Source organism: Mercurialis annua, linkage group LG5, assembly GCF_937616625.2.
Source record: "Mercurialis annua linkage group LG5, ddMerAnnu1.2, whole genome shotgun sequence".
NCBI lineage: Eukaryota > Viridiplantae > Streptophyta > Magnoliopsida > Malpighiales > Euphorbiaceae > Mercurialis > Mercurialis annua.
This window is the reverse complement of record NC_065574.1, coordinates 19,996,806-20,007,952: the sequence shown is the minus strand read 5'-3', so window position 1 is coordinate 20,007,952 and position 11,147 is coordinate 19,996,806. Positions and strand designations below refer to the sequence as shown.

Genomic DNA, 11,147 nt, shown 5'->3' with positions numbered 1-11,147 from the left:
GAGAAAACATAAAAATAATTAAATAAACCAAGAGAAGGCTCTTGGTTGCGACACTTACAGGACTCAATAAAGGAGCAAATAATACAAACAACATTAGGATGAAGCTGAACAAGGGGAACGTCTAAATTATGACAAATGTCTACAATCAAAGACTCAAGAGGAAATCGAAGACCCGCCACGAACTGTTCATGAAAGACAACAATTTTCGTAGGCGACTCTGTACTACGATTCGCCCGATATGTTTTTCCAGGTTTCACAATAGTATACGACTCAGAAAAATCGAATTCTTCAGCAAAATCTGTTATTTGCTGAACAGACAGAGAACTTCGGGTATGCTCCAAATCAGCACGAGCACCCCGAATCCCTTCTGTTACTTCTGACATTTTAAAAATTAAAATGGGGGGAAACAAGGAAGGATTATGAAATTTCGATTTTAAAAGATCAAACGAGAAGAAAAAAGATGAAATGGGAAGAACACGAAGAACAAGCTAAACCCAGATACTAAAACAGAAAACCAAAGAAGCAAACGGAAAGCACTTGTACCTCAAAATCAAATAAGCTGGATCAAAGGTGTAATACCCCGTACGTCTGGCGTTGCCAAAGTAGGCAACGTGCCCGATTCAAAATAAGTAAAGCGGCCAGAAAGAAAATAAACAGAAGAATTAAATAAGGACAGACGCGAGTAGGTCGATATTGATATTTTAACAAGAAAATTTCAATATCAATAATTCCATAAAGGAATGGAATTAGACTTAAAAAGAAAAATATGAAAGAGTGGATAAAGTGCACTTAGACTCGAAAATTGGAAAATAAGGATTTAATTCCCGAAAAATGGAAATTTAATAGATTATTGACGGATATTAGTACTTATAATATAATATCGAATAATTGGATATCGATATTTGTTAAAGCAAAATTTGAAAGGAAAAAGTGAGAAAAAGTGCATTTTAGCTCAAATTGGAATTTGAGCGTTTTTAGCCAAAACTTGCAAAAATAAATTATCGGATATAGAATTATGAGGTATTAAGGTGATATTATTTATTTGGATATAAATAATACATTACTTATCGAGTCTAAGTAATTAAGCGATCGACGAGCTAATTTGGACGAAAGAAAAGTTACAAATCAAAGTTTAAAGTTTAAGGAGGTGGCAATGTTATGGACCAAATGAGAACTTTACCATAATTATATAAGGCCAATAATTTTATTTTCAAATCATAATTTCAGATATCAAATTTCAACTCTCAACTCCATCATCTTCTTCCTTAAGGTTTTAAGGCACAAAAATTTCAAAACACCATAACTCCCTCATCTTAGCTCGGTTTTGGTTGATTCTCGCGGCCACGGAACGAGGGAGAGATTCTCTACTGTTATAGCTCATCAATTTAAGGTAAAAATCTCAATTTTGGATTAGGGTTTTCGGTTTATAAGGCTGTTTTCGAGTTATGCTTTTAAAGAATGGAGTTTTGATGTTAAGATCTTTAAAACCTTGTAGATTCTTCGTTTGATATCGGAATTAAGCGATTCTTGCGGCACCGGAAAGAGGAAACCAATAGCTACTGACCTGGACTAATATATCAAGGTAAAGAGCTCAGTTCATTTTAAGGGTTTTGGAACTTTATTTCGGTTTTGGTAAGAAAAATGGTGATGATTGATTTAAATGCTAAAATTGGTATTTATGAGATAAATTGGTGAGTTGTGATAGGTTGTTTGTGAGTTGTGAGAGTTGTGTATGTGTTAGCGTTCGGTAGCAAGAAGAAGGGGCTGAACCGCTTTCCACGAAACTAGAACGTGTTTGATTTGAGTTTAAACGTAACACTACGAAGCTAAAATCAATGTTAACGTAAAATGAGTTTGAAACTAATCATTAGATTAAGGATCATAAGTGTTCATAGTTATTTATGAGAGCTGAATTATACTGATATAAGAAAATGATTTCGTTAAGTTCTTAGTATCGACATGTTATAGCTGCGAAATAAGTTTACGTAAACTAGTTTGACGTTTTGCAGAAAATTGTTCTGCAAAACAGCCATATTGAGAGGAATATATCTCGAGCTATATAGCTCCAAATTAAGTTCCGTTTGTTGGTACGGAAACTTAAGGATGTCGTCTATAAATGTCTAAGTTTAGGTTTCTGCTAGTTTGGCCTCGAAATGGCTCAAATAATTCAGAACATTATGTTGCGTATAGCAGCTCTGAAATTTGGACAGCCCCAAGTTATTAACTTTAGAGCTAAATTCCGACACCTTCGGGTACTTATCTCAGTCCGAGACCTAAATGAAAGTTGTAGGCGACGTTCTGAACATTAAGAATGTCAACTTTATTTAGTAGTCGGACTGTTTTAAGTAAACGGTTTCAATAGCCGAAGTTGGCTAGAAACCTAGTTTTGGATTAATTAATTATAGTTAGATTGTAATTAATTCGAGTTATTATCGAAATTGTGTAGACTTGACGAGACGACTATCAATGGAACCCGAAACTTACGGAACGCGAGATTGCTAGGTATTATCGAAGATTATGGATATCAAGCGGTGAGTATATTTTACTCACTCTTATTATCGTATTAAAAAAAACTATTTTATATGTTGGAATTGTTTGAAAATGTGATTGTATATTTATATTTTAAAAATGTTTTAAATGCGATGCTTATTTTGATAATATGGTAAGTAAAGTATAACTCACTCAGCTTAATAGTTGACCCCCCAATAGTGTGTTTTTCAGGTACTTAGATTCTAGACTTGGCCAGAAGTCCGTCTTTAACCGGAAGTTCCTTTGGCTATGTACAGCCCCGACTTCCGTAGATGCTGCAGTATTGTGATGTCTGACCAGTGTCGTGGCCTATTACAACAGTGGAATTTTATATGATTTATAGTTGCTGTCTGTTTTGTACATGTTGGTCTGGCTACGATAGTTATGTATTGTACCACGGAGATAAATTCCCGTGATGTAATTTCGACATAGTGGTTTATGCCGGGCTAGTACGTACATGATACGGAAACAATAAGTCCGAGCACGTTGTATGGTTTTACCAGTGTATATAAATGTATCTTTGTTTAAATGCTGCGTTTGTCAGGTCATTGTATGACTGTTTATTTGCGAAAAAGTTTTAGTGAATTTCAGGCTTGCTACGGGTTTCGGAACTACAATTCCCATTCCCTAGCGCCAGTCGCGGCCCTCGATTTTGGGTCGTGACAAAGTTGGTATCAGAGCAGTTGGTCCAGTTACCACTGCCAGTGTTTGAAAAGTGTCTGTTAGACCCTAAGTGCCTAGGACTACTGCAGCGTATAGAGTCAAGCCTTATGTATTATATGTATTTGATTGAATTTTCTTGATGATATAGACTGTCTAATGCCGAGTTGAACGCGTGTGTGTGAGAGTGCTTAAGTGTTTAAGTGAATGTGATATGCTTAGATAGTTAGTCAAGCTTTAAGTTAGATAGTGCATATCATATACTAAATTATTGGATATTGTGGAAAAGTGGTTTGGACAGTATCACATGATTAAGAATCGTTCTTGTACAACATATTTGGGCAAAATGAAGCTCAGCTACATAATGTATCAGAAGAGGAGGAAGCGCCACATATTTATTAAATGGATTTCATGTAGATACTGACAGACTATCGAAGGTACGTCAGAATGACTGCATATCAGATATTCAAACTCGAAGTGGGACCATTGTCCCGGAGATGGAAGTTAGTGAGGAAAGCGAGGAAGACCCGTTCGAAGAGGAAGCATCAGGTGAACTGTTAGTAAATTAGGGGTTTAGGACCCGACTATGTTGAGCCTTACAACGATGCATCTAAGTATTTAGGAATGTTGTCCACTAAGGCTCGTCAGACAGCCAGCGATCATGAGTAGAATGACGATTCCATTCCACCTTTCTTCTTTTGACGTGAGAGACCAACATTCCCTTTTCATAAGAGTACTGTTCCTAGTATTTGGCATAACCCCACAATTTTGCACAGAGGTAGAGGCAGTGCTAGACGCGCTAGAGGACGCGGATGTGGCATTGCGACCCGAGAGGGGTGAGTCCAGTGAGACGCCCTCAAGTGCGAAATGCTTTCTATACTTATGTGCCAAACATGTTTATGTGATTGAAATGTTTGTATTGTTTTGTTTATTTTGTGATCGATTGATATGACATGCATTCATATAATGGTGTATTGTTAGGATAATGCCTATAGAGGTAGATTGAGAAACCCGCGCATATAGGCTTTATCCTAAACATAGTTGCTTATATGATAATTGAAACTAAGAATGCATAAAATACATAACATACATAATATATATAGCGTGAAGCGTAATCCCCTATATTACGTTTCCATTACCACAAGGATGGTAAACGATATTAAAGAAAGCATGTTATGAAAGATTGACACGTGAGCCTAAGGGCTACGTGAGATAAGAATATGATCGAGGTAGTAAAGTATAAAGATGGGTGAGTATCGAAGACGGGGAAACGAAATATTTATTTAGCAATGCTAGAAGAGGATGGCATTGACTATAAAACACTTAGATGAGTGCTAAAGGATGACGAAAATTCCAATATTGAAATCATAATAAACCCCAATAAATTATAATGAAAAGCCATTAATGTCGCAAGGTGTGTAATCTGAAGGGACTTACGACTGTTTTCAAGGAAACAAAATCTTGTGATTTTAAATGGTGCAATTGTGCTCAGACCTTGCATATGATACATTATGATCACGTTAGCAATGCATAAAAAAAACGATTTTCAAAAGTATAGATCATGCATCATATTTGTATAAACATCGAAAAGAACGTGATTTTATCCAGCAACTCTTTGGTGATGAGAGGTGTCATCACTCTGAGCTACAATTGTACCAATGTTTTCAAACGATTTAAAGTAAAAGAATTTGAGTCGAAAGAAGAGCTTGAAAGACTGGTGCACCAGCATTGTTTGAAATGTATTTGTTTTTGTGAGAAACTCGGATGTAAAGCCTTGCGACAAGAATAATAAAAGATTTTTGATAAATAAGAATGAATATATGTGATAAAATACACCCCAATATAAGAAATGAGCCCTAATAATAATAAGAAAATATTGATATTCATCGATGCGAGACGTGTAAGATATCGGTGAGACACCTATGATTGGTACTTACCCAGGAATGAGATGGGGTAAACATAGAAAGTGTGCAGCAAAAAGAAAAGAAAACATAAAAGACCCGAAAAACATACGGGCCACGGGAAAGACCATGGAAGGATGAGAAGAATCGAACAGTAAGTGTATAACGCATAGTACTCGATAAGAACAAACGGGGAAATAGCAGATCATAGTGAGGTAGTCTGACAGAAAGACACCTAAGATGAAGAGTAAAGAAGTAAGTTAAGAGAATATGAATTCAGAATAGCCGCAAATAAAAAGAGTCAAATGTAAGAGTTCGACATAAGCCTAAGATCGACCTTACTGATAGATTAGATGTTAGTAAGAGTCCGATATAAAGATGTACGGACGATCCAGAGTGTAATACGTCGACAGGTTCGAAAGAGGAATAGTTTTACCTCCTATTGATAGTTGATATTGGAAATATCAAAACAAAAGTGCAAGAGGATCGGGAAAATGATAAGACAAAGATAAAGAACTTAAATGGACGATAATAAAGGAATTATCGGTCCTGCGTTCATTAGGACCAAGAGAGGTCATGTACAATAGGCACATTGGAATAAGAGATAGGGAGATCGGAAAGCATTGGGATAAGATAGACAAAGGATCAAGAAGTATTGGAATGGGATCGATGATATAATCGAGAAACATAATAAAAGGGAAGGAAAGGATTACGTCGGACGATGGTAAAGACGCTACCAATTCGATATAGACGAGTAAAGTTAAATGATTGAGAGATAAGAAGTACAAAAAAAAATGGATGTGAAACACAAGGAGTAATGCTTAGTGAGTATTCAACTTCATAAGATTCAATATTAGGACACCACAAAGTATGATATTGGTATAAAAGGAAAGATTTCCTATACACCATTAAGCCTTAATAAGGATATCAAACGAATAATCGTCTAATTCTAACTGTTGACTAAGTTAGTAAATGATTAAGTTAGAGTGTCGCATCAAAAATGTGAAATGAAAAGATAAGCATAGACATGACCGAATACGGGAAAGACACGAGGAACGTCAAAAAAAAAGATGACATTAGACTCCGATAAACCCGAAGGTCTATATGATGCGAAACAAAGGTAGAGACTATCAAGGATAGTACAACCTAACAAGAAATGTTAGGGTTATGATTAAAATTTGGGAAACGGTCGAAGGGAAACCGATAGAATTATTATGGAATAATAATTCATCGTGAATATCGAAGAACACAAACAACTAAAGGACAAGGAAAGACATTAAGTTGGGATAAAAAGTGCATGGTGGTCATGACATATCGAGGAATAGATCGAGATTAAGAAGGAAAAATAAAGGAACGACGTTAATCGAATATAAGATAAGTGTTACGCATTGTTTGGATCAGACAAACACGGTAACCCGAACATCGAGAGGAACGCTTTAAGATAAAGCGAAGGATTCAACCTTATACTTAGTCTAAAAATATAAGTAAACGTTAAGTATAAACCTTAAAAGAATCGTCAGGACGAGATATGTTAATATTTGCGACTACAAGACGCAGTTAAAGATCAACCCATGAGGTTATATTTCGGACAAAGTTCGAACCTCGAAACCTGATTATTTTTAATCGAAATCAATAGATATAAGTAAATAATATTGCATATATCAAATTTGGATAATTTGATCATGAAATTATTCAATTGGATTAGTTGTTTCTCAAGCTCAAAGACGAGCCAAAAACATGAGTTAACCTAAGGGTAAAAGTATGGCTAGTAGCCAACTTTGAGGACAATTAAGGATATTAAGGAAATGTCGAAATGAAATTTGGTCTTAATGAAAGTTGTAGACGAAATAGAAAAATATAAGAATACTGAATTTAATTCAGAGTTATACGTCTTTACACGCTTGGTTCATCAACTTGAACAGCGGCTTATAAGACCTGCAAATGTAGTATCAAAACTACCTTAAGGAGGCGATTTCAGCGCACGTTTTCGACATCATCGAGGATTATTTTTGACTCGATATTCAAATGAAAGTGGGAGATAGCGTTGCGAACTATAAGTTTATCAATTTTGTTTGACAAACAAGCTATTCGATATAAGTGATTTTAAGGGTCAAAGTTGACCAGAAGAGCAATTTTGGACAAGTTCAAAATAACTTAAAATATTAAGTTATTCAATTAAATTGTTTTAAATTAATCAAATAAGATTTTGATTAATAACTAAAAGTATTTAAAAGGACGTTTTAAGTTTTTATCAAGTGTGATACGATATGAGTACGACATTTATAGTATTAGAGAAAGAACGACAAATAGAAATTGAGGAATATTAACGCCAAGTTAACAGACGACGGGATTAATCCTCAATGTAATAACAAGTTGAGATCCTGCCATAATGGCGATCGTGTATGAAGTAGCTATGTGAGAATGAAGAAGTTGGGTAAGAATTGAAACAACAAATCTAAGCACTACCCAGAATGGTGAAGCAAATGAAGTACGGCAATATAAGGAAATGGTAAAAAATTTACCAAAATAAAATGATTAAGTTATAAGAAAATTCGAGGACGAATTTTTATAAGGGGGGAAGAATGTAATACCCCGTACGTCTGGCGTTGCCAAAGTAGGCAACGTGCCCGATTCAAAATAAGTAAAGCGGCCAGAAAGAAAATAAACAGAAGAATTAAATAAGGACAGACGCGAGTAGGTCGATATTGATATTTTAACAAGAAAATTTCAGTATCAATAATTCCATAAAGGAAATGGAATTAGACTTAAAAAGAAAAATATGAAAGAGTGGATAAAGTGCACTTAGACTCGAAAATTGGAAAATAAGGATTTAATTCCCGGAAAATAGAAATTTAATAGATTATTGACGGATATTAGTACTTATAATATAATATCGAATAATTGGATATCGATATTTGTTAGAGCAAAATTTGAAAGGAAAAAGTGAGAAAAAGTGCATTTTAGCTCAAATTGGAATTTGAGCGTTTTTAGCCAAAACTTGCAAAAATAAATTATCGGATATGGATTATGAGGTATTAAGGTGATATTATTTATTTGGATATAAATAATACATTACTTATCGAGTCTAAGTAATTAAGCGATCGACGAGCTAATTTGGACGAAAGAAAAGTTACAAATCAAAGTTTAAGGAGGTGGCAATGTTATGGACCAAATGAGAACTTTACCATAATTATATAAGGCCAATAATTTTATTTTCAAATCATAATTTCAGATATCAAATTTCAGCTCTCAACTCCATCATCTTCTTCCTTAAGGTTTTAACGCACAAAAATGTCAAAGCACCATAACTCCCTCATCTTAGCTCGGTTTTGGTTGATTCTCGCGGCCACGGAACGAGGGAGAGATCCTCTACTGTTATAGCTCATCAATTTAAGGTAAAAATCTCAATTTTGGATTGAGGTTTTCGGTTTATAAGGCTGTTTTCGAGTTATGCTTTTAAAGAATGGAGTTTTGATGTTAAGATCTTTAAAACCTTGTAGATTCTTCGTTTGATATCGGAATTAAGCGATTCTTGCGGCAACGGAAAGAGGAAACCAATAGCTACTGACCTGGACTAATATATCAAGGTAAAGAGCTCAGTTCATTTTAAGGGTTTTGGAACTTTATTTCGGTTTTGGTAAGAAAAATGGTGATGATTGATTTAAATGCTAAAATTGGTATTTATGAGATAAATTGGTGAGTTGTGATAGGTTGTTTGTGAGTTGTGAGAGTTGTGTATATGTTAGCGTTCGGTAGCAAGAAGAAGGGGCTGAACCGCTTTCCACGAAACTAGAACGTGTTTGATTTGAGTTTAAACGTAACACTACGAAGCTAAAATCAATGTTAACGTAAAATGAGTTTGAAACTAATCATTAGATTAAGGATCATAAGTGTTCATAGTTATTTATGAGGGCTGAATTATACTGATATAAGAAAATGATTTCGTTAAGTTCTTAGTATCGACATGTTATAGCTGCGAAATAAGTTTACGTAAACTAGTTTGACGTTTTGCAGAAAATTGTTCTGCAAAACAGCAATATTGAGAGGAATATATCTCGAGCTATATAGCTCCAAATTAAGTTCCGTTTATTGGTACGGAAACTTAAGGATGTCTTCTATAAATGTCTTAGTTTAAGTTTCTGCTAGTTTGGCCTCGAAATGGCTCAAATAATTCAGAACATTATGTTGCGTATAGCAGCTCTGAAATTTGGACAGCCCCAAGTTATTAACTTTAGAGCTAAATTCCGACACCTTCGGGTACTTATCTCAGTCCGAGACCTAAATGAAAGTTGTAGGCGACGTTCTGAACATTAAGAATGTCAACTTTATTTAGTGGTCGGACTGTTTTAAGTAAACGGTTTCAATAGCCGAAGTTGGCTAGAAACCTAGTTTTGGATTAATTAATTATAGTTAGATTGTAATTAATTCGAGTTATTATCGAAATTGTGTAGACTTGACGAGACGACTACCAATGGAACCCGAAACTTACGGAACGCGAGATTGCTAGGTATTATCGAAGATTATGGATATCAAGCGGTGAGTATATTTTACTCACTCTTATTATCGTATTAAAAAAAAAACTATTTTATATATACTATATATATTATTATTATTATTAAATGCATCGCATTAATTATTTGAGTGGAATTGTTTGATTTGGATTGTTGGCATATGATTGAATTATATTCAATTTGTTTGTTTATGGAGTGAACTACATTGTATTGGATTGACTTGTTTGATATATGAATTGTATTACTTTGCTTATGACTTGTCGATTGTTTGCCAATGTGAGTTTGTATATGATCCGAAGAAACGAGCTACCTATTGGGCGTCAATAGGCCGTGTGATCACCGGTGTTTATGAAAGTCTAGATATTCGTACATAGATACGTTTGATATGAGCTTATTAAATGTTGATCAAATTTATAATTATGAAATGGAATATGTTTGGGTATCGGAAAGGAGGATTATAATTTTGGCAGATACGAGGTAACTCGGTCGAACTATCTCGGGACCCGTATCTGGTGGGTAACTCGGTTGAACTATCTCGGGACCCACAACTTGGGATTAAGTAGTGGCATGATGTGACTCGGTTGAACTATCTCGGGACTATGCCACGTGGTAGCGGGTAACTCGGTTGAACTATCTCGGGACCCGGCCACTCGGACGATATGATTCGAATATGATACGGATTTGGAGAGGTTAAGGAGTTTAAGATTAAGGTTTTAATCGGATCAAATACTTGTCTTAAGTGAATTGTTTGCAATCGCTGTGATTGTATATGTTGGAATTGTTTGAAAATGTGATTGTATATTTATATTTTAAAAATGTTTTAAATGCGATGCTTATTTTGATAATATGGTAAGTAAAGTATAACTCACTCAGCTTAATAGCTGACCCCCCAATAGTGTGTTTTTCAGGTACCTAGATTCTAGACTTGGCCAGAAGTCCGTCTTTAACCGGAAGTTCCTTTGGCTATGTACAGCCCCGACTTTCGTAGATGCTGCAGTAGTGTGATGTCTGACCAGTGTCGTGGCCTATTACAACAGTGGAATTTTATATGATGTATAGTTGCTGTCTGTTGTGTACATGTTGGTCTGGCTACGATAGTTATGTATTGTACCATGGAGATAAATTCCCGTGATGTAATTTCGACATAGTGGTTTATGCCGGGCTAGTACGTACATGATACGGAAACAATAAGTCCGAGCACGTTGTATGGTTTTACCAGTGTATATAAATGTATCTTTGTTTAAATGCTGCGTTTGTCAGGTCATTGTATGACTGTTTATTTGCGAAAAAGTTTTAGTGAATTTCAGGCTTGCTACGGGTTTCGGAACTACAATTCCCATTCCCTAGCGCCGGTCGCAGCCCTCGATTTTGGGTCGTGACAAAAGGAAAGATATGGCAACCAGAAAACGGGAAATCTTAAATATGAGTAACACAACAAAGATAGCGAATTGCTTGAAGAAATCTGAAGACTTTTTGCAGAAAAATGGAAGTAAAAGAAGAAAAGTGACAAATGAACATTTATATACTCAAAGAAAGGATTAGGAAG

At 35.2% G+C, this 11,147-nt stretch overlaps 2 long non-coding RNA genes across 2 annotated transcripts; both read left to right on the top strand.

Moving 5' to 3' along the window:
* Positions 1-877: 877 nt before the first annotated feature.
* LOC126680091 (uncharacterized) lies at positions 878-3,114 on the top strand. Its single transcript, XR_007641053.2, has 4 exons — positions 878-1,390; positions 1,496-1,582; positions 2,447-2,531; positions 2,710-3,114. It is a non-coding gene; the product is annotated as an uncharacterized LOC126680091 (long non-coding RNA).
* Positions 3,115-8,332: 5,218 nt separating this feature from the next.
* Positions 8,333-10,849, top strand: LOC126680090 (uncharacterized). The gene is made up of 4 exons (XR_007641051.1): positions 8,333-8,485; positions 8,591-8,677; positions 9,542-9,626; positions 10,498-10,849. It is a non-coding gene; the product is annotated as an uncharacterized LOC126680090 (long non-coding RNA).
* The last annotated feature ends 298 nt before the right edge of the window (positions 10,850-11,147 follow it).